Source organism: Struthio camelus, chromosome 14 (genome assembly GCF_040807025.1).
Source record: "Struthio camelus isolate bStrCam1 chromosome 14, bStrCam1.hap1, whole genome shotgun sequence".
NCBI classification, from domain to species: Eukaryota; Metazoa; Chordata; class Aves; order Struthioniformes; family Struthionidae; genus Struthio; species Struthio camelus.
The window spans coordinates 11,460,292-11,484,064 of NC_090955.1; the positions used below are offsets into that span (position 1 = coordinate 11,460,292).

The window sequence follows — 23,773 nt, forward strand, 5'->3', positions numbered from 1 at the left end:
AGTACCGTAGCTTCTCCCATAGACTCATAGTGGCATCGCTGTCATCCAGCCATGAATATGATACCAACAGAGTCATGTTACTTAGTGCCAACAGAGATGCCAAGATTCCCCTTTGATGCCGCTGCTACGGATGATGCCTCAGTATATGTACCTCCATATGAGTCCCCTGCCTAATGCCAGCAATCACCTCTCTGAAGATTATTTTGTACTTTCCTTAACTCTAGCATTAAGTCAGAGTGTTTTTATGAAATTATACTTGTGTATTGATTTTATTAGCTTGCACTAATTTGGTAGTTTTCCTGATGTCTTAACAATTGTGATGAAATAAATTAATAGCACAGCAGGCATGTAGTAGCTCGTGCGTTTCCCCAAATTAACCTAACTTGACATAACAACAAACATGAAAACAGTGAAGTCTGTCTCTTCACTTCAATGACTTAATTTCCATCACCTTGCTGCCTTTAAGGTATTTGGCTTTTCTAGTCATCCCACCTTGCAAGGGATGGACTTTTCCCTTCATGATGTTTTACTGCCCTTAACTATTACGGGGACTATATCAGCGTTAAAGGCAAACAGTATCAGACAGACTGATTCTGAGCGCATCTCTTTCGGATGCTAAATTTATGTGCTTTCACATGCCCTGATTTTAGATGCTTCTGACCACCTGTCCTTTGTGAAGCATCTCTTTAAAAGCGTCTCAGGTCAGTCAATCAAGAACTAAGTAAACGTCAAAGTTTTGGCCCAGTCCATAATCTGGATGGAAAGTAAAGCATTAGAAGCTTTACTTCTATATCGGACAGTTTCACTACCGTCGTCGGATGAAACTCCATTGAAGTCAAGTGGTAGGAGGTGAGAAGATGTTCTCATCACACCTCGATGAAAATACGTTTTTTTTTAATCCTTTTGTCTCTGTTCTCCCTTGTTTTCTACTTAGTTTTTTAAAAAAGTATCCAAAAATATTCCCTCTTTTGAGGACTGAGCATTCACAAGTGACAAAGGCGAAAATCTGTGAAGATGTTTTGCTGTCCCAAGCGTACACCTCTGGCATTGTGAAAACAAATACTATACTGAAGTATAGGCTGAAAAATTTGACACTTCAGTAAAGCAGCACATCGAATAATCTTGTTAAATATGTCAGAAAGTTTTACAACCAGCAAAGGAAGGAAAACGTGAATATTATTCAACGATGTTGAAAACAAACTGTAAATCATAATCTTTTTGAATAGCTCTAGTCATTATTCTTCATTTCTAATGTTACTACCTCTGTCTTTAACCAGAGATTGTGTGTTATATAACGACTTATAGCTGCTAAAATTTGTACAAAGCAGATGAAGACGTGGGTTACTGCCACAGCGGAAGCCTTTGTTTATCAAAAATAGCTTTAATATTCTGTTCTTAAGGGAGAAAACAAATGCAGCGCATGAAGCAAAACTGTAGTGTGTTTCTGGATAATCTATTTCGAGCATTCAACTGAGCATGAAATCTCGTGAAGAGAAGTGGAGTGGAGATCCCAAGAAAACGTTCTTTTAGCCCACTGCTGTTTATTTGTTTTATGGGACAGTGCACTTTCTTCATTTATACTTAGTGCTTTCTACTTACACAGAAACAGAACTTTCTATTCCTTAGCAGTAGTATCTTGTCCTTGCCGATCTCACCGTTTCAGTGAGCCAAGCGCTTATAACAGTTGTTTCACTTGCCAAGTGATATTTGAGAGTCTGTCTGGCTATGTGCTGCGTGGGAATTGTAGTTTATTTTTCAGTGACTTCTGTGGTTTCCACTGTGAGAGTGCTTTCATCTTAAACCACCAGTCATAGAGCTATGATGTTGTGTAACATGTATTTTCAAACAAACTTTCTTCTATATTTTGCCATAGTATTTGTTGTATATGCAAGAAGTAGGAACAATACTGTTTTGAAGAAGTAATAATGATAGCAGTAGCTTAACTAGAATTTGAAAATAAAACCAAAGTCTTACAGTTTTGTCATCCTCCATACAACAAGCGGATTCTTCTCATGACCTGTTTCTACTGGGTTCTGAGATCTATAGTGTTTTTCTGTTTATTCTTTCTATGTGTAGTGACATTATTCACAATCCCCAAATGGCTGTGAGAAGAAAGCTTAGCGTATAACCAACAGAAAAGCAGCAAAGCATCGTAGCACTTTCATAAGAAGTTTCTATTGTTTTCTTCTTTAGTACTTGATCATAAAACTGTCTTTTATTGCTTTTTTTAACATGGGATCCAGTGAGTATGTTGTGCTGGATTATGACTCTTTTAAGGAGTCTGGGCCCTAAGCGGTAATACAGCGTTGCTTTCATGGCTACTTCTTTATTACTGTGAAGCAGGTTTGCGCTCACTAAATATTCTTTCTTCAAGCCACAATGTATTATCCAGTGGTCAACTCAACAGCTTCTTCTTTTAAGGCCAATTGGCTGTTTCTTCTAACTCGCTATTAGTCATTTCTTTTTTCCTCAAAAACGGGAACAGTATTCATGTTTTTGGCAGAGTAACAATGATACTGCATCTAACCAAAACAGCCCCTTCTGTGAAGCCAGTCATTAATTCCTCTCTGGTAGCTTGTCATCACCAGATGTCTGCTGAGTTTACACCCCTGTGCATTTCCCGTGACTGCACCCACAAGGCATCCACAAATGACTCTGTATTTCAATAAGAGCACCACATCCTTTTATGAACTTTCCTCTTCACTACCTCAGGCAGCTGCATCTGCTGACCACAGAACTGCAGCCTCTCTTTAAGTTACGTCTTGTACATCTCTCTTGACTGAAAGAGTCTACAAACAGCATAAGGGTGTAATGCTGCTTTTACTTTAAGGATAGAGTTTCATCAGTCAAGATTTCAGCAAATGGGCTTTGCACAAAAGAGTAATGAGAACTATTCTATGTCCAACACAGAAAAACATTTCCGGGCTTATATCAACACGTAGAGTACAAAATGTTTTTGTTTCCCATAGGAAACGCTGGCAATGAATCTAACCCTGCCAAAAACAAAGCATATCTGAAGAAGGACTCACAGCTATATCTAAGTATGAGGAGAAGCGTAGGCACATTCTCCTCCAGAAATCTGCACTCACTGAACGTGATCACCAGCAGTAGATGCAATTAGCTATGTCCAATTTACATTTTGAGCACAAGGAATAAGCTTTCGGGGTGTGCTTAATACAGTGAACACAACGAACAAGTATGTGCAAGGTATAATTGCAGCATGGCACAAATAACATTTCAAAAGGATAATTGAAACAGCACTCATATCTTGGAAAAGAAACCAGTTTACTGAGGCAGGGTCATAGACATATGTCAAAGCATACAATATAATACATAAAATATAAACACCAATTTTCAAATCAGCACAGCTTGATAACTTGAATTCAAATTTTAGAAAAAGCAAAAAAAAAAAAAAAGCATATTAAAAACACCAAATGAGCCCTAAATTACAATCCCTCATATAACTTGTGAAAAAGAAAGGCAAAAATTGGGAAGTGGTAATATTTTCCTAACTGATAAGGGGTCTTCCTTTCATCTGTTTTTTCTTATCCTCTCTGGCCATTGAGACTAGTAGGGAACCAGCCAATATGGTCAGAACACTTTGCAGCATAGCAGGGAGTCTAGTTTGTCATCACATGCAGCAGAAGCTGTCTCCATCAAGAATGAAGTTAATCAGTGCAGGCTAAACAGAGTAGGTACTTCTTTAGATAGCTAGCAATGAACTTTGACTGTGGAAAGGCCAATCTTTGTCTCCTAGTACTAGGAAACTTCTCTTTTGGATATGCCAATTTCATGGTTTGAACCTAAAGATCTGTGAAGTTTGCTAATAAACAATCGTTTTCACAAGTATTTCTGATAACTGAAGATACTCAGTTTATATGAGGGACACAAAGTGGTGTTTTAACAGGCTACATCCAGGCTCAGGTTTTCTTCATCTTTCTTTATCTTATTCCATTCTACATTTCTACCTAAATGTCCTAACCAGGTCGAGTTTGAGAAACATAAGAAACAGGCAGGATAAAACCTAGGGAGCATATTTCTTCAAGTGGAAAACTGAAATGTACTATGCTTAGTTCCTATGCTGGACATGTAGCCAATGAATCTATAAAGGCATTGAGCTTCAGGAAAATTTGCACTTTCCCCAGATCCTGCAGTAACTAAAGCAGCTGGTTTGGGAAGACAGTTTTCTCCTTAGAAATTCATTTTGTACAGCCTTGAGCTTGCTTCGGACCTTTCTAACCCCAGATTTTGTCACTTTGGACAATGCCTTTTGCTTGAAAACATAAACAGATGACACGGTTAAAATTGCCCCCATGGACATAAGTGAAGCAAGATACTGGTTGTGTAAAATTGGTGGCTCTTCTCTTTACCCCTTCTGTATGTTTATTACGCAATTTATATGTAAAGGAGGTAATCGAACAGGAAAAAAACCTGCCCTGTTCTGTCAAATACCCCAGTTACCCATTTAGCCCTGTATGTGGCCTATATCCACAAAAGATTCGTTTTGTTTTCTCACAGTTTATGGTCATGCACTCCTTCCTCAAAAGATCTGGAATGGATGAATTTGGTACTGTCAAAATTAGTGATTTGCATAAAGAAGAGCTGACACGAATCAGCCTTTTATTTTTTCGGAAGAAAGCACATCTCAGTGAGATAACTGGTTTGTAATTCTAAGGATCATATAAAAATGGAAAAAAGAAAGAATACTACTCATGGACTAACTTAGGGAAATCCTATTGATTGTTAATATCAGCATGTGACTTTATTAACTAGACAATTCAGCCTATGTTGCAATTATAAGCTACTGGGAAACAACACATCACATGAACTAAATCATGGGTATATGAGCTGTATATACTGGGGCACAGCGGTTTCTCCGAATGCTGCTTGCCTGAGAGGACAGTGGGGCTATTCCAGAGATACCAGGTGATGAATATTCTCAGAGACTGCTAAAGGCTGACAGATGGAATATCAATGTAGAAGTCAAAAAAAAAGTGCAAGTTTGTAGATAAGGACATCAGTGTTTGCCTTACTCTTACAATCATAGTTCATTACCACTTTTTGAAAACAGTGATAACATTTTTCAGTTTGTTTTGGGTTTTACTGTAATTCTTTCTGCAAGGCTTGAAAATAAATGAAAATTGTGCATGGTGCCTGCTTAACTAAAGTACAACCTTAACCAAGAGCATTTTAATATAAAAAGAGCTGGATCTTTATCACAGAAAGGAAAGCAAGAAAGCTCTTATGTGTATTATAGAAAACTCATTTCACCTTTGAAATCTATTGGGCAATTTTGTGAGGAACCACAGCAACTAAAACACATTCTACAGTAATTAAATATAGAAATGAAATGTTTTTGTACATATGCAGCACATATGTTAACTTCAAAAGTTGTTAAACAACGGATGGGAATATTAATGCAAAGAATATTCATATTGTGATGGTATCAGGGGCATACATCAAAGTGGAGTGGTTGTTGCAAAATCAAGGGAAAATTATTTTTCTTTTGGCACATGGTATGACGTGGCGTGTCAAAAGTATTTAGAAAATGTTTTCATTCAAAATTGAAAAAGTATATTATTTACAAAGTTCTATGCTTTACTAGGAAGGAAGAAACAAATGCAGAAAAGTTACAGGATATTAACTGCACTTGAAGCGTAGGTAAGCATTTTCACGATCTCCTATTCTTTTACAAGCTAGCTGTAGGCATTGCACAAACAACCTTTCTGTGAGGAATATGGCTTATATAGATTTACAGAACTTAGATAAAATTTAAATTTCACGTGTGAAGTGGTTTCATATTGATAAGCTTCAAAGTATCTTTCTTTCTTGAAGATTCCAGAAGATAAGTTGACTCATAGCTCTGCTTTAGATAGAAAAAATGCTGTGAATTTCTGCTGTAAGTGTTTCACTGTATGTTACAAAACCAGTCAAAGTTTGTTCAAATGTATTTTAAATTGGCTGATGGACTGATGTTGCGGGACTACTTATTGCTATGGGCTCACTTCCAGTGAGTTATTTTCATGGGATTTCCATACATCAGTGACACAATGTCATTTAAAGAGTTTTATTTTTTAAATTGTGTAAAGTTGATTTAAATCAATTTATTTTTTCAATCAAGTTCCACTGATCCAACACAGAACTTGTCCTTTGAGTCCATAGATCACCTAAAGGAAGTTTACCGTGAGAACAGTGTGATAAAATACCAACAAACATGTAACTCAGCCTTTGACAAGTCTTGGTGCTTGTCAAAAAAGTCTACTGGTGAAAAGAGCTGTGCCAGCAGAATAGAACCATATGGCTACTGAAATGAAGTTCCACTCTTTCTTGACCAGAATACAGAAAACTGAGAAAGATGAAGTTTCCATATCCCTGATAACTTATATATTTCGTGTTTCCCTTTTTATGCCCCTGTTTTAGTACATAAGGAATTTTCCACAATTTTTGAATTTCTTTCTCCTTTGGTTTCTTTGGTGATTTATTTTTTGAGGAGGAGGAGGGGTTTTAAAGTGACTGTAGGTTGTGTGCAAAAGTAAGCTGTATATGCATATACCTCTGTGAACACCTTTCAAGTCAGTTCAGGAAAGATGCTAAAAAAACCAGTAATGGGTTTCAAACAGTACTAAAATACCATCTCATAATCATTTTTATTACAGTGTGTTCTGACCTTTAAAGTCTTAAGGAACTGATATTATTACTATAATTTCTGTAAATGGGAATCATCAAACTCCTGTTTCCCAAGATTGTTCTGAACAATTCCAAGGACAGTAGCATATATGGTGCTGCTGGTGGGAACAGGGGAGTCTGCAGAGTAGCACAGCTTCTTCCCAGTTGCACATTATGCTATCTGTACCAGATAGTGGGGGCAGTAATCCTCCCCTTCCCATTAACCAAGCCTAAGCTGTCCCTGAAATCTGTATTACACTATTACTACTGAGAGGAAAGAGTTAGGATCCACCATGCAAGTTCCGTAGTACGGACAGACAGTACAAACACAGACTTAATACAAGCTGAATTTTGCAAGAGAAAGCCTTCCACCTGGCGTTAGGATTATGATTCAGACATTCGGAAAGTTGAATTTGATGCCATTTCTTAACCTGTATAAATCATAGGTATGATTCACTTGATAAATTCTTTAGTTGGCATCTATAACTGAACAAATAGTTTTCTCAAACCCTCTTCAGAGTATCTAAGAATTATTTCTCTAAGCATTAATTAATTGGATGATTTAACTCCAAGTCATTTGTTGACTGGTTGCTTTGATCTCAGTTTGCTTTTGGATTTGATTGTAGAGATTTCAGTTAGTTTTAATGTTAATTTAATTTTGGTAGTATGTTTTCTTGTATAATGTGAGAGCTAATAAAGTACATGAGTAGGTCCTATCTCACACTTCTTTCAATAAGAAACCCTTGAGATTTTGAATAGGTGTTTCCTGATTAACATAATACCTTGACCAATTTTCTTTATTAGCATATGGTTTTTACATCTGGGATTAACCTGGGAATGCGGTCTGCAAGCAGGAAGGCACTATGAGAAGTGTGTCCCTTTGCAAAGAGGACTGAAACCCCATAACAAAAATTTGCGGTACTCAATGTCACGGTCTCAGCATAATCTGTCACATTAATCCCACCCATACCACTCCTGTGGAGAAGGCATAGGACTCCAAACTGAGATACCAGCAGAAGTTGTCTCTGCTGCTGGTTGGAGAGAGGGCAAATCAAAAGGTCTGTGGTTTTATGGATGACACAGTAATTGGCTGTGGGCTGCCACTCAAAGGTCTATTCTTGCCGTCATCAGTACTACTGGCTTTGTCTTCCTATCTGCACTCTAGCAATTTCCCAGAAGTGAGCTGAGCCAACTGAAAGCCATATTAAAAATCCAGTCTGTATAACTGAATCAAAAGCTGCATTGTTGAATTCAAGAGAGAGGCTAAGTTGGGAGAGTTTTAGGTTCAGTCTTTTGTAAGCCTCCCAACTGGATCCACTAAGAAGTCACTCGCCTTCTAGAAGGTAATGATTCGGTAGAGAAACTCACAGGTCTAGTAAATTGTGCTTTTGCTCTCTTACTTTTTGTGCAAACAATGTAGACTGCAAAGCAAAACTGCACAGCAATCACAAGAAGCTTCTAAGTAAAGCAAAATTAACATGACAAGAAGTAGAGAATAACAGAGAAAAATGGTGCTGCTCAAGAAACAGCTATTAAGATCGCTTAGTTGGCAAGACAGAAAGCCTAGACTGATTGCCAACAGAACGGCAACAAAAACATTCAGATAAATTCCATTCTCACAAACATTAGGCCACATGGGAACATTTAAATGCAATGCAGTATGTTTGCCTAAATAAGTGGTGTAAACAATTGTTTCTGTTATTTTAGTAGGCTAGAATGCTGTCCAGTCTGCTACTAGGAAAATGGCTAAAAGCTATAGACTTTCTGCTGGGTTTGGCGTTCCACTCAGGCAGAGAGTAGGCAAAAAAGTGTGTCCTAGCTGATATATTTTGATCCCTGTAAGACGGGGAAGGATTCTCTAGTCCTCAGTCTCTAACCTGCACAGGTGGCTACTCTTATTTCACAGAGAAGCAGCATGCAGCTTGATCTGATTATACCATAACATAGTACTTGGGCCCATCCCTAGTAGCACGGGAATAGGATACAGAAAACCCCCTTAAGTAACAGACGGTTCCATCAAATGAGAGCACCCCTATCCCTAGGCACAGAGAAGAAATCACAACCTACTTTTTGTGCTGAAAAAGAAAGTCCCTGTAATTTTTCCTAATACCTGCTTTCTCAGTTCTACCCTTTACTATGAACTGTCTCCAAAGGGAGTAGAATCTAACCCTGGCTGTTCTAAAATTTCTATGGAACATGTAATAAATGTCTTTTGGTTTCAATCTGTTTTCCATAAGATATAATTTGAATGTTAATATAATTAGCATAAAATATAAGGCCCATCCCTCTGCAGATATTTTCCTCATAACAAAAACTGCAGACATTCCACTTGAAATATATGCTATGAGGATTATACCTGAAAAATACTAAGATACATAAATTTCTATTTTAAATTTTAGGCTGTTTTCAAATGAAGTTGAAATGGTAAATGCTGATTCTTTATGACAGATTTCCTTACTTAAATTGCATACGTAGTTACTATCTCTGTGCCATTGCCCCATGCTGCTAAAGTACAGAAAAGCAAGATTAGAGTGATAGGTTAGAGGGGACAGGCTATTCTGGACATTCCTTGTACAGCATCAATCCTGAGGCAGCAGCTGAGATGGTTATATTATGTATTATATTAAGTGATTGGAACTAATCAAAATTGTTTTCATTTGATGTTAGCTTTAGTATGGCCTTTGACTGAGTGTTACATGCTGGGAATAATGGTACTCATCAGGGCCCGGATTTAAATCAATTGAAAATAATTGCTCTACAGAAAAAAAAGCTTATTGTCAAGTTAGCCGCCACAAAAAGTTTTGAAGTAAACAAATATCAGCTACATTTCTCCGCTATCTCCTTTCCAAATACTATGCTTACCATAGACATGTTTACCAAAATAGCTATATAAACCTATAAAGTGTTGCCTGTTTACTCTATGTTATTAAACTCAGAGCACCTGTTGTTATTAGATTAATCAGGGTGCAATTTGCATGCAGAAGTCAATATTCAAAAGTAATACAATATAGAACAATCATAATTGAGCCCTCTATACTGACATCAACTATATCCTCTTAGAATGACAGTGGTTCACTCACAAACTTGGTGGCAAGCAGTGCAGGGCAAATTTTATGAAGTCTGACAGAACTTGATGGAAAATTTTAAGGTGTAACAATCCCCTGGGAGTAAGTCCGAGTATTTGTACCCTATCTTCTGGAAAACCAGCCAGTGAAAAAGATACCACTAGAGTCTGCGTGATAAGTTTAACCTGAGGTTCCTAGTTCACATTTTTTTTAGATTTGGTTTGTACTTAGGATGTCTAGAAGCCTCTTAAAGTATGAATTGCAACTTACTTTAGAAAATCCCCTTTCTATGAAATACTCAATAGGATCACTCACAGCTTAGAAAAAAATGAAGAATTTCATGCAGAAAGGAGAGTGTCATAACCAAGCACAACAGGCAGCCTGCAGCATGTGGTATCTCCGTAATGAGCTATGCACAACAACCCAAATGCAATGGGAGTTGTAACTCTGAAGTCAGTACTCTGATTCTGGAATCAAATGTGAATGGTATTAAATAATACAGAACTGTTACCATGGTGAAATGTTCCACTTTCAAACAGCTGTATGACAAATTTTATGTCTGTTATGGCGGGTGGTGGATTTTTGCTGCACAACATGATGTGTATCTGCTATGCATGTAATGTTCAATGAGATACACTACGGGTCTGTAGGAGATGATTTGTAAGAGTTAAAAGGCATCAAGTCCTCCCCTCTTTGCATGATGATCAACCATCCCTCTTTCCGGAGAAGTGGAGGGAAGTGTAATGAAGAAATGATGGCCAAGAACCAGAGCACAGCGCTTGGTCAGAGTGTTTGAACCTTGTACTCTAACGAAGAAGCTGTGATGCGGACAGTAATTACGGGCACTGTTCTGTTTCTACTCCCTCCTCTTATGGAAAGAGAAGCCAAGGTAGCTGGCGGGCTCGAACTTCAACTCACAGTACCTGGCATAGATATCATTAACTCGGTGGAGTTACGCAAGCATAAAACCAGTGAAAGAAAGCTGAGAAGCAAGCCTTTTATGCTATAATAGCAGATGTAATATATGACCTTTTGTTGATGCATTTGCATGTTTGATGTTGTTTGGTGGCTGTGTCAGAGAAAGGTCTGATAAAGGACGCAGATCGTGAGTTGTCGCTGTATCTAATTCAGTATTACACCTGCCGGATCACTGTAATGCATTGCCATACTAGAGTCACTGGTGGAGTTACAGCTGCACAACAGTGGAGAAATAGTGGTGGTTCAGTTCCCTTTTCATATGTGTTTATTTGTTAATTGTGGCAGCCGTATTTGTTGATTTACTTAAATATCACTGGCATTTGGCAACTATCCTTTCATAAATATTTAGGAATCTTAATTTTATATTTAGTTGGGCCCCAATAATCTGTATTTTTTTTACATTAATTGTTCTTGGTAGAAAATGGGGTTTTATGTACTTAATAAAGAAGACAAGCAAATTGGAAAGGGTCCTGCTGGCACACCAACATTCGGGAAAGGATACAAACAGTACATCCTTAGACATTTATATTTACTTCTATGCTAAAAACTGGCTAAGATATTTTATTTTATGCAAACACTGGCTAGAGATCAATATAAACAAAATGATCCCGGATGAACAGCTTCAGCTCGTTGTTATGGCCATTTCTCATGAAACTGCCTGTTTTAGCTATTGAACAATTGCTGATATTCTGATATTCATGACTTGAAAGTATCGGTTACCTTTCTGTGACGACTCTCACGAGTGAGGAGTAAGTGACAGTGGAAAATTATATACTGTGATGATATAAACTATATAAAAATCATGTTTTTGAGGATAAATCTTTTATTCATAACCATAATTTTCAGGCTGTTGCATCTCTATTTATCATCCTTCATAGCATGTCAGTTTTCACATTTACTCTTTTGGCACTGCAATTTCTAGCAGCTTAGCTAGTAAGACAGATACTCATTTTCTGTCTCCACACTTGTGCATTTTCTAGAGCATAAGATAAAACCAGATGGAAACTGAATTAACAGAAGTACAGTAATACCAATCTGTATTAATAATGTGTAAGAGCAGACTGAGTCTTTGAAATGTAGTCTACATATAGTCCTTTTATGTAGTGTTTGAAGAGCTTGTTGTTTTATCATTATTGATTCTGAATGAAATACTTAAGAACAAGATACTTTTTACATAATAAAGCTTCAACTGGATCCAGGGTATTTACAGCCAACTTTGGCTTAGGTGCAGTTAATATCATGTCTGTTTTTTACATATTAACCTAAATCTTTAAGAAATTCAGAACTCCAGTATTTATTAATTTTGCAATAAGAATCAGCACAAAGAACTTGAAGTTATAATTCCAATTTATCATAAGTATAGAGAGACTTCTAACTACACAAAATAGGAAAACAGTTTCTTTAAAAAAACAGGATGCAGCTCAAAGACTTAATCCCAAACAAGACACTACATGAATAGACAAGAAAAAGATGGTATTATTTTGGACCAGCCTTAACTGACAAGTCTGCAAACAGATAACGTGGCGTATTCTCTCACTATAGCTTTCAGCCACACTTGTAAATAGCAACATTAACTGCATGACCTTCTGCAGAGTGTTTTACAATCAGCAAACCTCTCTGGACCCCGCATTTAGATGGCACTCCAACTATCTACATGATGCATATTGTTTCTTTGGAGTCATAAAACTCATAAATGTGTAAAAAAAATCATATGTACATACACACCTATCCTGTAATAGTAGTCCTAATACAGTGGTAATATTTTGGAGGGGTTTTGTTATGCATCACCCCCAAATTATGAAAAAGTCAAGGGAAATCAACAACAAAAAAAATAATTCCCTCTCTTTTGCAAGTAGAATCCTTTAATGTCACCCTTCAAAAATTGTTTTGTATTACTTAATTCAAATTACTAAAGTATTATTTTTAATTATTCTCTTGCAGCCTTTGAGTAACTCTTTATGCAGAGCACATTGCAAAACGGCATCTGTACAAATGAGAATGTAGATGGTTCAGATATTTTAGAAGGATCCATTGTCCATAAGTATTTTTATAGTGCTTTTTGACTAGATGCACATGGAGGATTCACTCAGATTGTTCATTAGCACAAAAACAGGAATATCTTTCATCTTGATTTTACATTAATTTGTTCTCTGCATGAAAAAAAAATTATTGTCCAAAATATATTGCCCTATTTCAGCAAACACTTAGGCTGAAGACTATTTTTATTACAAGCTCTACTAAGTCAGTGGGTCTGATTCTGAGCTTGAGGGTAGGTCTTCATGTAAGTGCAGAATCAAAAGAAAATCCCAGCCCTATTGAAGCCAATTCCAGAATTCCAGTAGGCATCAGTGGTGCCAGTGTTTAATCACACAGTGTTCATGTTCAAACACCTGCATTTAACAATCCTCCTTAAATTACTGTTTCACATTCCATTATTTTAAATCAGCAAAACAGACATGATTCTTATATCCCAGTATGTATGAAAAATATGCCAAGTACATACTTCAATATTTTTATGAGGTCCTCAAATGCATTTTAATATGCAAGTTCCATTGAGGAATATCCCTTACCCATAGATAGGGCAACACAAACAATTTTCAAAAAAGAGAGAAGAAGAAGAATGCATAGTAACAGATGAGGAAAAAAATTCAAATAGCTATTCAAATAGCTACATCTGTACTACAGAACAGTAAGCAAGAAGAGAGAGGGCAAAATAGAATTAAAGTTAAGGGTGCAAACTAGGGGAAGAATAGAAGAAAGTAAATACATGTTGGGTAAAAGAAAACAAAGATCATCCTAAATAAAAAGAAAGGTCAGCTTATATTGACCAGAGAGAAAAAGAGAATTGCTGAATTATCTATGTTTTTTTGGTCTTGAATATAAAAGAAGAAGGAAGTATAGAGCTCAGTGAGATAAATATTAAAGAGGCTTTGGGAATATCTAGCAGCAGAATTAATAAAGCAGGTAAAAGAATATTTAGATAATTTAAATATTTATGAGTCAGAGGGTCCAAATCATATTCAACCAAAGAGTCTTAAGGAATTGGATGAGCAGTATCTGTTAGTTATCTTTCAGACCTTATGGAGAAAAGGTTAGGTACCAAAGGACTGAAGAGAGATAAGTCTTAGGAAGCAAAAAAAGTTAAAAATGGAGAATTTCAAGCAAATTACCACTCCTCCCTACCAAGCAAAATACCACAATAAAAATTAGAGATGCATTCAAGTTGCACTTGAGTGTTTTTGAACACCTAGCAACTGAAATCTGTGTGCGTAATATCTGGGATTTAGTTTGACTCATGATGCTGAAGCAGCAAGGCATAAAATGTGAGTGGAACTTGGAGTCCAGTTCCAATAATCTCAGACTATTTTGGTCCAAGGCCAAAGGCTGTTGACTTCAGCAACATCACCATGTAATAGAACTTCATCCATTCGTCTTCAACGCAGAAGCAACTACATTGTAAAAATTAAATGAATCGATAGGACTCGAGGCACTTGCAGTTTACTTTAAAAATGATCTAAATGTCCTGTTTACGCTAGGTCATTAATTCTCTTTTGATGGGAGACAAGATGTTCTAAAACGTTAACACAGTTTGGGAGACAACGTATAAGATAACAACTGAACCTACAATCATACGTAGTTAAATAGTAACAGATACTAAAAGAAGCACTGTCTTACATGATGCATACAAAATAGTTTTTTAAGAATTATGCATCACGAAGAACTTGCTGAATTGTGAAAATATGAAGCTGAAAATTATGTTTTGTAGTCTGCAATTACATATATATTTGCATATATCATTTTATGGTAATAATGACTCCATATATAATTGACAGGATGTCATTTAATGCACAGCAACTTTAGAATACTCTTTGGAGGCTGTAAATTCTCTGTCTATCTGTCTGTCCCTCTTTTTGGGTAACACCATTGAGTCTTACCATTGCTGGATAAAAGCAGAAGTTAACAACTTTCAAAAGAGCAACAACCCAAACTATTTAGAATAAATGGAATATTTAGAGAGAATAAACCAGAATATTTAGAAATAAATTTAAAGCAACTAGAAAGTTAAAGGACAAAGCTTATAAAAAAATGAAGAGGGCTACAAGTAAAAGAAAATTAAGTAGCATTATTCATTTGTTTTAAAGTGCAGAAGTTCTTGAACGCACAAGTTCCATCCTGGCCTAACTGGGCGTAGCTCTCATGGAAGAAGAAATGAAATAAATGAAATCTCAATGAACGATATTACAATTTTAAGTGTGACTTAGTAACTTTCTGTTTGAATCATATGACCAGAGGCCGCAAGTACTTCAGTGGAGGAGGATGAAATGATACAACACAGAAAGAGAACTCCTTCCTGTAAACCGCTGCAATGTTGTGCCAAGAACACACTTGCCGCTCAAGGAGGAATTAGTGAGACAATCCTTCAAAGTAGATTATTGCATAGGGGAACATCATGGCATGCAAAGGTGACTCCTACCTATGGGGCTTGCCATAACTATCTTCAGTTAATCCCACTGCTGCAGGCAACACGCTTCTTGCAATGCAATTATATTTGTTGTGTTACTAGAGTTGTTCTAAAAGTCTTGTGACTCTACGGCACGCTTAAACAATTCTGATAAGACCAGGACATGATAGCACTGCTAGGAAACTTTAGCAGTGGAAGAGAGGGGATAACTTTAGGTGAAGCATTAAGATATTTTTTTAGGTCTAGAACTTGGACAATTAATCTGCTTTTAAAACTTAAATGTAGTTTCTTTTCTGATTTTATCTATTTTTCATTCAAATTGAATATTACTTTTATAGAGCAAAATTGGCCTGCCGTGAAGAGAGGAAAATGGTGCTGGACCTAGGAAAATCAGCATCAAAAGCACCACAGACACTATGCTTTTACATGTCAGTATAAAATCTTTGAATATTCGGTTAGTTTAGAGATAATAAAATAGAAGTCTCTGTTGATAACCTGTCTCTCACAAAGAACCTCGAGCAGGCCTTCCATGAGCCTTGCACAGCCCTCACATGGCCTTGCACAGCTTTTGCACAGGTCTATGTGGGAGACTAGCCCGTGTTATAAAGACACATGAGAAAAAAGGAATTATTCGGAGCTTTCCAATATATTTTTGTGTTTATTGTATCTAAATCTCTAATTATTTCTAGCCCAAGAAATGAAGTCTTTCAAGTTATGATAATCTTTTATTAGGTGTGTCACAATATTCAGCATTATTTTCAATGGCTTTATTAATACATTTCTTTCCATGCTATTATCTATGACTATTGTTTAAGTGGAACAAATTCTGAATAGTATAACGAACTCGGTTAGAAGCAACATGCAAGTTTCAACTTTTGAAAAGTTAACCTTGAGAAATGCAGAAAATTGTAAGTGGTTGGTGAGCTGAATGAAAACTTCTGTAGAGGCAGAGGGAGCTTCCAGAAGAAGAGCATATTGACACAAGATAAATATTAACCGTCATGGGACACATGCACAAAAAAAGTTGCATGTTGTCCTGCCATCCTGCAAAATACTTTCCAGTAGAGGTAGGGAAGTATTAATGACATTCTACAAAGCATTGGGAGAACCTCGCCTGGAAGATTTAAATTACCTTGGCTGTTAGATTATGCAATAAAAGTAACAACCATAAAATCTGTTCTCTCCTTATATTCATGTTGATAAGATTGCCCTTGACAGTAAGGGAGTTTGGAAGTGGAACAGACTTCCTGGACCATCGGTCCCAACGCTTACCATCACACACCATATCATTTTAGCCCATGCAAAACTGTTCACATTCTATATTAGCAACCACTAGATGTTTGCCCCTTTTTCTTATTGGAAGTTGCTCTAGCACGTCGCTCCTTTAATGACTAGAATCTTCCTTCTGGTTTCCAGCTAAAAGGTACTCATTGCCAATGTAAAACTGTTTGCTGTTGGCAATACTTTTAATTTAAACAGATACTTTCTGTCTCTGGTGTTTACCTCTCTTCAGTGTTTACAGACATTAATCAAATCCTTTCTCAGCCTTTGTTTTGCTGGCTAAACAAGTAAAATTCTTTACATTTCTCTAATCACATTAGTAGTCTTGTTCTTTCAGCCTGTGCCACTATGAATTAATCTTTCTTGGGTGCCAAGAAGTGTTCACCATGTTCAAGATCAGGTCCTGTGGCACTGTCCAAATGCAATACTGTTTCCCTAACTTTGCTAATATCTTCCTGATACATCGTAAGATGATGTTTTCCTTTCTCACAATCACTTTACATTGGTCCTTATAATTATCTTACACCTGGCGAAGGCTCTGGGTCTCCTTTTGTGGACTTCTATAGATCTACCAGCTAAAAACAAAAATTCTTCTGTTTGTCTTTGAGCCCATAACTTTGCCATGTGTAATATTACATCCCATTCTCTTTAGATTTGTCGGATCATCAAATCGTCTAACTTATGCCACATAGTTTTCTGGCCCTCTTCTATAGTGATGATATCTCTCAATTTTCTGTTTTCGGAAAGTTTCACTACCACGTTTTTCCTGTCTGTGTCATGGTCATTAATGAAAATATTAAATCAGTCTTTGAAGAACTCCGTTAGCATGCTCCTTCCATTACAATACCTTTCCTTTAAACTGTAATTTCTTCTTTAGATATTTCCTTGCCTACTTTAGATTTCTTGTACTATTCCCCAACTTCTCTAGCGTAACTAGTGATTTCCCAAATGGTATTATATCACAAACCTTTATGAAGTCCAGATAAATGAGACCTACTTCATTTCTTTCGTCAAAAATCAGTTACTTTATCTGAGAAAAAATTTCAGATGTTATTAAAGATACATTTTGCTGGCGGATATATTTTAGTTTAATTATTTTCTGCGTTTTGATGAAATTTAGAATACTGTGTTCTCAATTTTAAAAACAACTACATGCTGCACTTAACGCACTATCCACATGTTAAAATTTTCATGAGGATGTTTAATATGCAGAGGCAGTTCTCATGCTCATCGGCTGCATTAACACAATGGCTCTTTTGGAGCCATTACAGCTGATCGTGCCAATGATCCATGGATTATATACTTTTATAAGGTCTGATGCTCTTGCAAACAAAAGGTATTTTTTCCTTTGCATTTCTGTTTCTCAAGAGACATTCTCCCCCCCCCTCCAATATCATCCTTTAATATTAATGCAAAGTAACCAAACAAAGGAAACCAAGCTACAAAAATTCTAGCTATGATGATATGATGAATACACTTAGTCCTGGAACAGAAAAGTAATTTCTCTCTCTTGCTGTAGGCTCCTTGTGGCTGCTTTACTGTTCTGTGCTTCTGTAGTGCAGAAAGGCCCTGACCTACTCTTGGGATCAAAAGCACACATGCAAATTTAGTCCCATTTCTAACCATCACTCCAAGACAAAAAGTGTTTCCCAAGAGGAGCACAGCTGTAGGTATTTTTATGTCTTTCTTATCATGTGTCACCATTTATCTCTGATTCACGCCATTCCCAAATAAAACTGTGTTCTGAATCAGTTCTGGGTTACCATCTACCTGTGCTCCTGACCCATCCTGGTAGCCGTGACCTATTCTGAAACAGAGAAACCCCTGGAGACTTAGATAATGTCTGAGAATGCAAATGGTCTAAGTCACCATATTCCCTGAAGTTTTGTTTGTTCTGCCTAATGGTCGTTTTCAGGCCATTCTCTGAAGCTGAGACTAATCAAGAAGGGAATACAAGAGGAACTGTGCTGTCAGGTGGATTTCCCTGCTTGTCCCCTACTAATCCTTTCTGCTGACAAGACATCCTGTAAGGATATCAGGGGAAAGGCTGTGCTAGAACCGAAAGAGCAGAAAGCCCTATGCTAAGTGGAAGGACTCAATGAGTGTAGTTACACTGCTGTATTGATTCATTGTCGTGTCTCTCAAAGCCAAATCCCCCTCGGTTATCACCAGTATATATACATGCTAGCTTCTTGCCTGACTCCATTCTGGAATAAAGCAGTGCGTTCCCTGGACAGAGACCCCAATGTGGATTAAAGGGCAGTGTTATGCTATACAGCCACAATGCGCAAACTGGGACAAGTTTTTCACCTTCTACATGATACCAAGCTCCAGTGGTAACTCAGCCAGCTTCGCACACTCACTTTTTCCCAGATTTAGTGCAGATACAGCCAGACTGCACCAGAAGCCGTTAGCTCCAGTCACTGCATATACAGTCTGGTCTATACCACTTGGCTCAGAAGGCTGTACACTCTTGGTAGCACGCATAGTAAATACAGTACTAATGTAACAAATGGCATTGGCCAGCTATAGGAGGAGAGGGAAGTCTAATGTAAACCAAACAAAGGGAATTCAGTCAGGGTTTCGTCATACACAGAAGCAAAACCCAACCAAATTCCAGCTCCATGAAACAGCAGATACTAAATCGCCAGTGCTATAAGTCTGAAGATGATTAGTTAGAGCATCATAGAAGATCCCCATAAAACAGCCCTGCTGTAAGTTACTTGAAACAGAAAATGTGATTCAACAGAAGAGCTTTAACAGCCTTGCAACTCACAATTCGTAGACTCCTCGCCAAGGAGTGAAGGCTTTGTTTGGAACATATGCGTGCCAAAGACCTCCTGTGTGACCACAGGAGTGTACCTTACTTTCCTTGTACCTTTGTTACTCATCTATAAAATGGGTAATGTAGTCTTCCTTTCTCCATCCTTTATCTTGTCTATTTAGATGTTAGTTTCTTTAAAGAAAAAATTGCCTCTCACAGCAAGAGAGAAAGAGTGCAAGCTCAGTAATAATAACACTGAGACCTAGACATTGTCTGACAAAGGAAGATGATTTCCTCTTTGTCTCCTTGCTCATCAACCAGGGGTATCAGGACGTGCAGTTCTTATGAGTCAGTTGGCATATAATGGAAGGCTGCATAGTTAGGTAATCACAGGGGCATTCAGTGGCTTTCACCAAGGGATATAAACTGTATTTGAATTAGGATCAACTGACATTCAGGGTCTCCAACAATATAGGTAATTTGGGCTTGTGTAAGGAAGTAGGAAGTACTTATTAAATGGAAAAGTTGTGCAGAGTACTGACCAGAAAAAGAAGATATAAGGGCTATTGTCAATAAGTCCTTGAAGTCATCAACCCAGTGAATTGGGGGGGGAAAAAAACCCACTAGCTAAAATGCATTAATAGAAAGAGGAAAACGTGGAGACAGAGAATACTAATGAAAAGACATAGTATTGTTAAAGTATAAAATCTAGTTCCAGCTACAGTATTGCAGTCAGCTTTGATTGCCTTATCTATCGTGTAGAGGATGCTATCGGTCCTGGGAGGGTGCAGTGCAAGGAGCCAGGATGGTTCCAGCTTATAAGAGTCTTTCTTTGATACAAAGCAATTATGAAGAGTTAGGCTTAGTGTCTTTGGGAGATTTCAAGGACACTGTAATAGAATAGATTTCAAGGTGACACAGAAGTATTTGAAGTTACCTTTTTACTCAGCCAGGGAGAACCAGACATCTCTGAGAAACACACAGCTAAATACCACAGTCTCAAAGAAGGCTTGAAGGGGGGAAAAACATGCTCAGCATCATTTCCACAGGAGTTCTCTCTCACTCGTTGGCATCCCGATTATCGGTCAGCCTTCCTTGTGCCACATAGTTCCATTTGCTGCTCTACTAATGAAAGGCGCTCTTAAAGAGAGCGTTAAGTCATTCAGAGGAATTCCCATTATAGGAACAGTACAGTGTTAGGATATGAAGTTCTATATCCCCTTTTCTCATTATATTTACTATAAAGGAGCAAGATTAAGGGACAGAAGTGTCACAGAGGCATATTAAAAGCAGGTTATCTGAGAAACAAGCAAGAGTTCTTTTCCTCTGCTAAAGCAAATAGATTCTTCCTGTGCCTGAGTAAACAGGTTCTAATAGGGCAGTCTTCCAGCTTGAATGTTAAAAGGTCACTGTTGGCCTTAAAGCTCTTTTTGTCTCTTTACAACATGCCTCAGCCCAGTAGATTTTTGTGCTATCATTTCCCATGCTATCAAATTTTTCATTGACTGTTCTAATTCAATATGCACTTTTCTTATACAGATTGGCAATCTATTCTCAATTTCCTAATTAAAAGTCATCTAGTGATGTAATGAGATAAAATCTTCTCCATCCAAAGATCAGCCATTCCCTTATCTATCTCAAAATGCAGTAGATGATTGCTACATACAGTCTAATGTGAAAATACAGTCACAAGACTTGGAAGTGTACTTTTTAAACATTTGAGTGTCAGTTACCTGGAAATATACATGTTACTCCCCCTGGCATAATAAGCGATAGGGACTTACATGTAGAAAACGGACTGTTTAGTACTCTGACCTTCTGTGTCTTACATAAAAAATTTGGCACTTGAAAAAGCTATTAATACAGAAATTCCTATCACAGGAGGTATTCTGTTAAGGTTCATTGTTCTTAATTTTCCAGGAGGTCCTTTCTTTGCATTGCACTGATAGCACCCTCAGTTTAACTGCTCAGTAACCTTAGAAGACAATATTTCTGACAAAATGGCTATGAAATGATCTGATAATGTTTTCATCTAGAAATAAACACAATGACTAACCCAAAGGATCTTTTCTGAAAAAACTAAAATATGAGTCTCTCAGTTCTAGATATTGAGAAGGGAGCAGGCTTGTTCTGTGTGGATGTGTGAATCTTCTCAAATATGTAACTATTACAATTTCACGTATTCAGTGACTGTCATGAAGTTGATAAGGGTAAAAAATATGTATTGCTCCTTTATAGACTTTTAGAGACTGTGAGCATGAACATATGCTGGTAAAAATGGCTTGTCTGACAGTCCAAAAAAAACTCTAATGGTTGTGGCGGGCTCAAAGTTAGCGCTCACTCAGTGGCTTAGATGTTATCGTAGTGGCAAAGCAACAGAATTTCTCATTCAAATCTCTTGAAAGGAGGATTACATTCTGATGTGCTTTTTAAAATGACTGTTGGGACTATACCAGACACTTACATTTCATGGAACGAAAGCAAGGTAAAATATTGCAGGACTAGCTTTGCTGATTAATACCTTAGAACCCTAAGTGCACAACTGATTTCATTTGGGCAGCTGTGAAAGACAGTATTTTTTGTGGAGTTAATAGTAACAGATTCCAGACCTTCACTGTTCATTAAAGTGATTATATTTCTTGTTATTGTACTTATAAAAATATAAAATATTTGAAAGGTAAATAATTTATAATGCAGGAGCTATCACCTGAAATGAAGGTCCTCCTCTTTTGTCATCTGTTGCAATTGAAACTACTAAAGTTACTCATAGATGAGACTATAAAAGGCACAAAATTAAACCTTTTTACAACTCTAATTAGTCACCTGATCACAATTCAGTAAGAGAAAGATCTAAAGCACATATGCTGGGCTTAGGTACCTAACTGCAAATTTAGACACTCGTATCCACATTCAGATCCTCTAATTCATTGTTCGATTAACCACCTGAAGTCTATAGATATAAAACTTGTCCATCATGAAAGTAATAATTGATCATGGTCAGAAATGCCTTTTGACACTGCTGAACAGCTCGGAGTCTGTCTCAAACTTGCTGAGAATCAAAACCAAAATGTTACCGTGTCCAGAATGAAAACATGAGAGGTTTATATGCAGTTTTCTCTTTTCCTTGAGTACGATTTGACCCTGAAAATTCTGTTACATTGTCCTCAGCACCCAATTATTGGGTATTCTAAGCGAGGATACTATTCTCCTGAATTTGTAGCACTTTGCATGGCAAAACTGAATATTAATTGGGCTAAAAATAGAGAGGATGAGAGAGAGAGAGAGAGAGAGAAATAGTGAGTCCAACTAAAATCTGGCTCTCCACTTGGGAGAGAGGAGTTATAAGCTCTAGCTACAATTAATGTTTATATTATTTAGTTAAGTAGGCTTTGATATAGGTCGTGTAAAATGGAAATGCTAGCAGTCAAAATTTGAGAGCACCTCTCAAAATCAAGTAGGCTGCTGGCCAACAGATTTTTCTCAGAGGCCAAAGATAGATCTTAAAATCCACCTAAGCTAAAAGGGATTTGAATCTGGATTTTCCATATCCTTCATGCTCTAACCTCTGAGCACTTAGATAAAAAGTGGCAACACCACTGCTTCTTCTGGCTGTATTTTGTCAAAAGGATCTGAAGCAGAGGTCCAACCAGTCACATCTGTGAACTTCTGAGGGAGAAAAATGCCAGAAAAGAGCGGAGTTTAGGCCATAGCTTCTTCTTTCCTTAGCATTTACTATCAGTTACCTTAGGCAGCATCTTATTCAACCAGCTAGGTTTGAAAGGTACCTAGTTCTTCCCTGGCATTGCCACAGGGAGAATAGTTATATAGTCTAGTAGGGAACAGGATATTCCAGTAGTGAGCCAAAAAATAGGTAATTGCGTACTGAGCCTAGGTCACCTTTGTAGAAGAATTATTAATTATTAAGTGATTCTGAGGGATTCTGCCAGCTGCAGTTGTTCTGATGAATTTTTAATAAATCACTATTAACATAAATGGGAAATATAAATTGCTTGCATTATGCTATATGTCGTGGTAGCTAAAAGAGAATTCTGCACTAAGGTCCAAGATCTGCTGCTTACCTAACAGAAACTGCCAGCTGAATGATCCATTTCTCCTGGGAATGTCCTGAAAAAAATAAAATCTTTTTTACCATGAAGGATTTTTTTTTTACAGTTGCCAAAAAGCACATCAAGCGGTTGGTCTGTATCTGAAGAACTGACAAAACTAAACAGTATCTTAGTGATCTGCCCCAAAAACTTACCTGGAGAAGGAGCTACATGCTAAGAGACAATTCAGTTGCACCAAAGGGACTTTGCTTCCGAAGACATCTGACCAAAAAAACTTTTATTAGGCGAGTTTACATCCTCCTAAAGCATGGTACCTCCTGGTGGCAGTTTTCTAAATAAAAACTGTTGTTCCTGAACAACAGTTTAAGGACGAAAACAGTAATTTAAGGGTTTGTTATCACTAGAGAAATGCCAGTGCTTTCTGTTTTCACAGGAAATTAGAAAGTGTTTAATATATTTTTTGCATTAAGTTAGATTTTATATTTCTAAA

General features: G+C 37.2%; 1 long non-coding RNA gene across 1 annotated transcript in view; it reads left to right on the forward strand.

Annotated features, from left to right (window-relative positions):
- The first annotated feature begins 5,603 nt into the window (after nucleotides 1-5,603).
- LOC138060934 (uncharacterized) overlaps nucleotides 5,604-23,773 on the forward strand; it is a 54,916-nt gene continuing 36,746 nt past the window's right edge. The window contains exon 1 of the long non-coding RNA XR_011134440.1: nucleotides 5,604-5,661. This is a non-coding gene — a long non-coding RNA (uncharacterized lncRNA). The remainder of the gene's footprint in view (nucleotides 5,662-23,773) is intronic.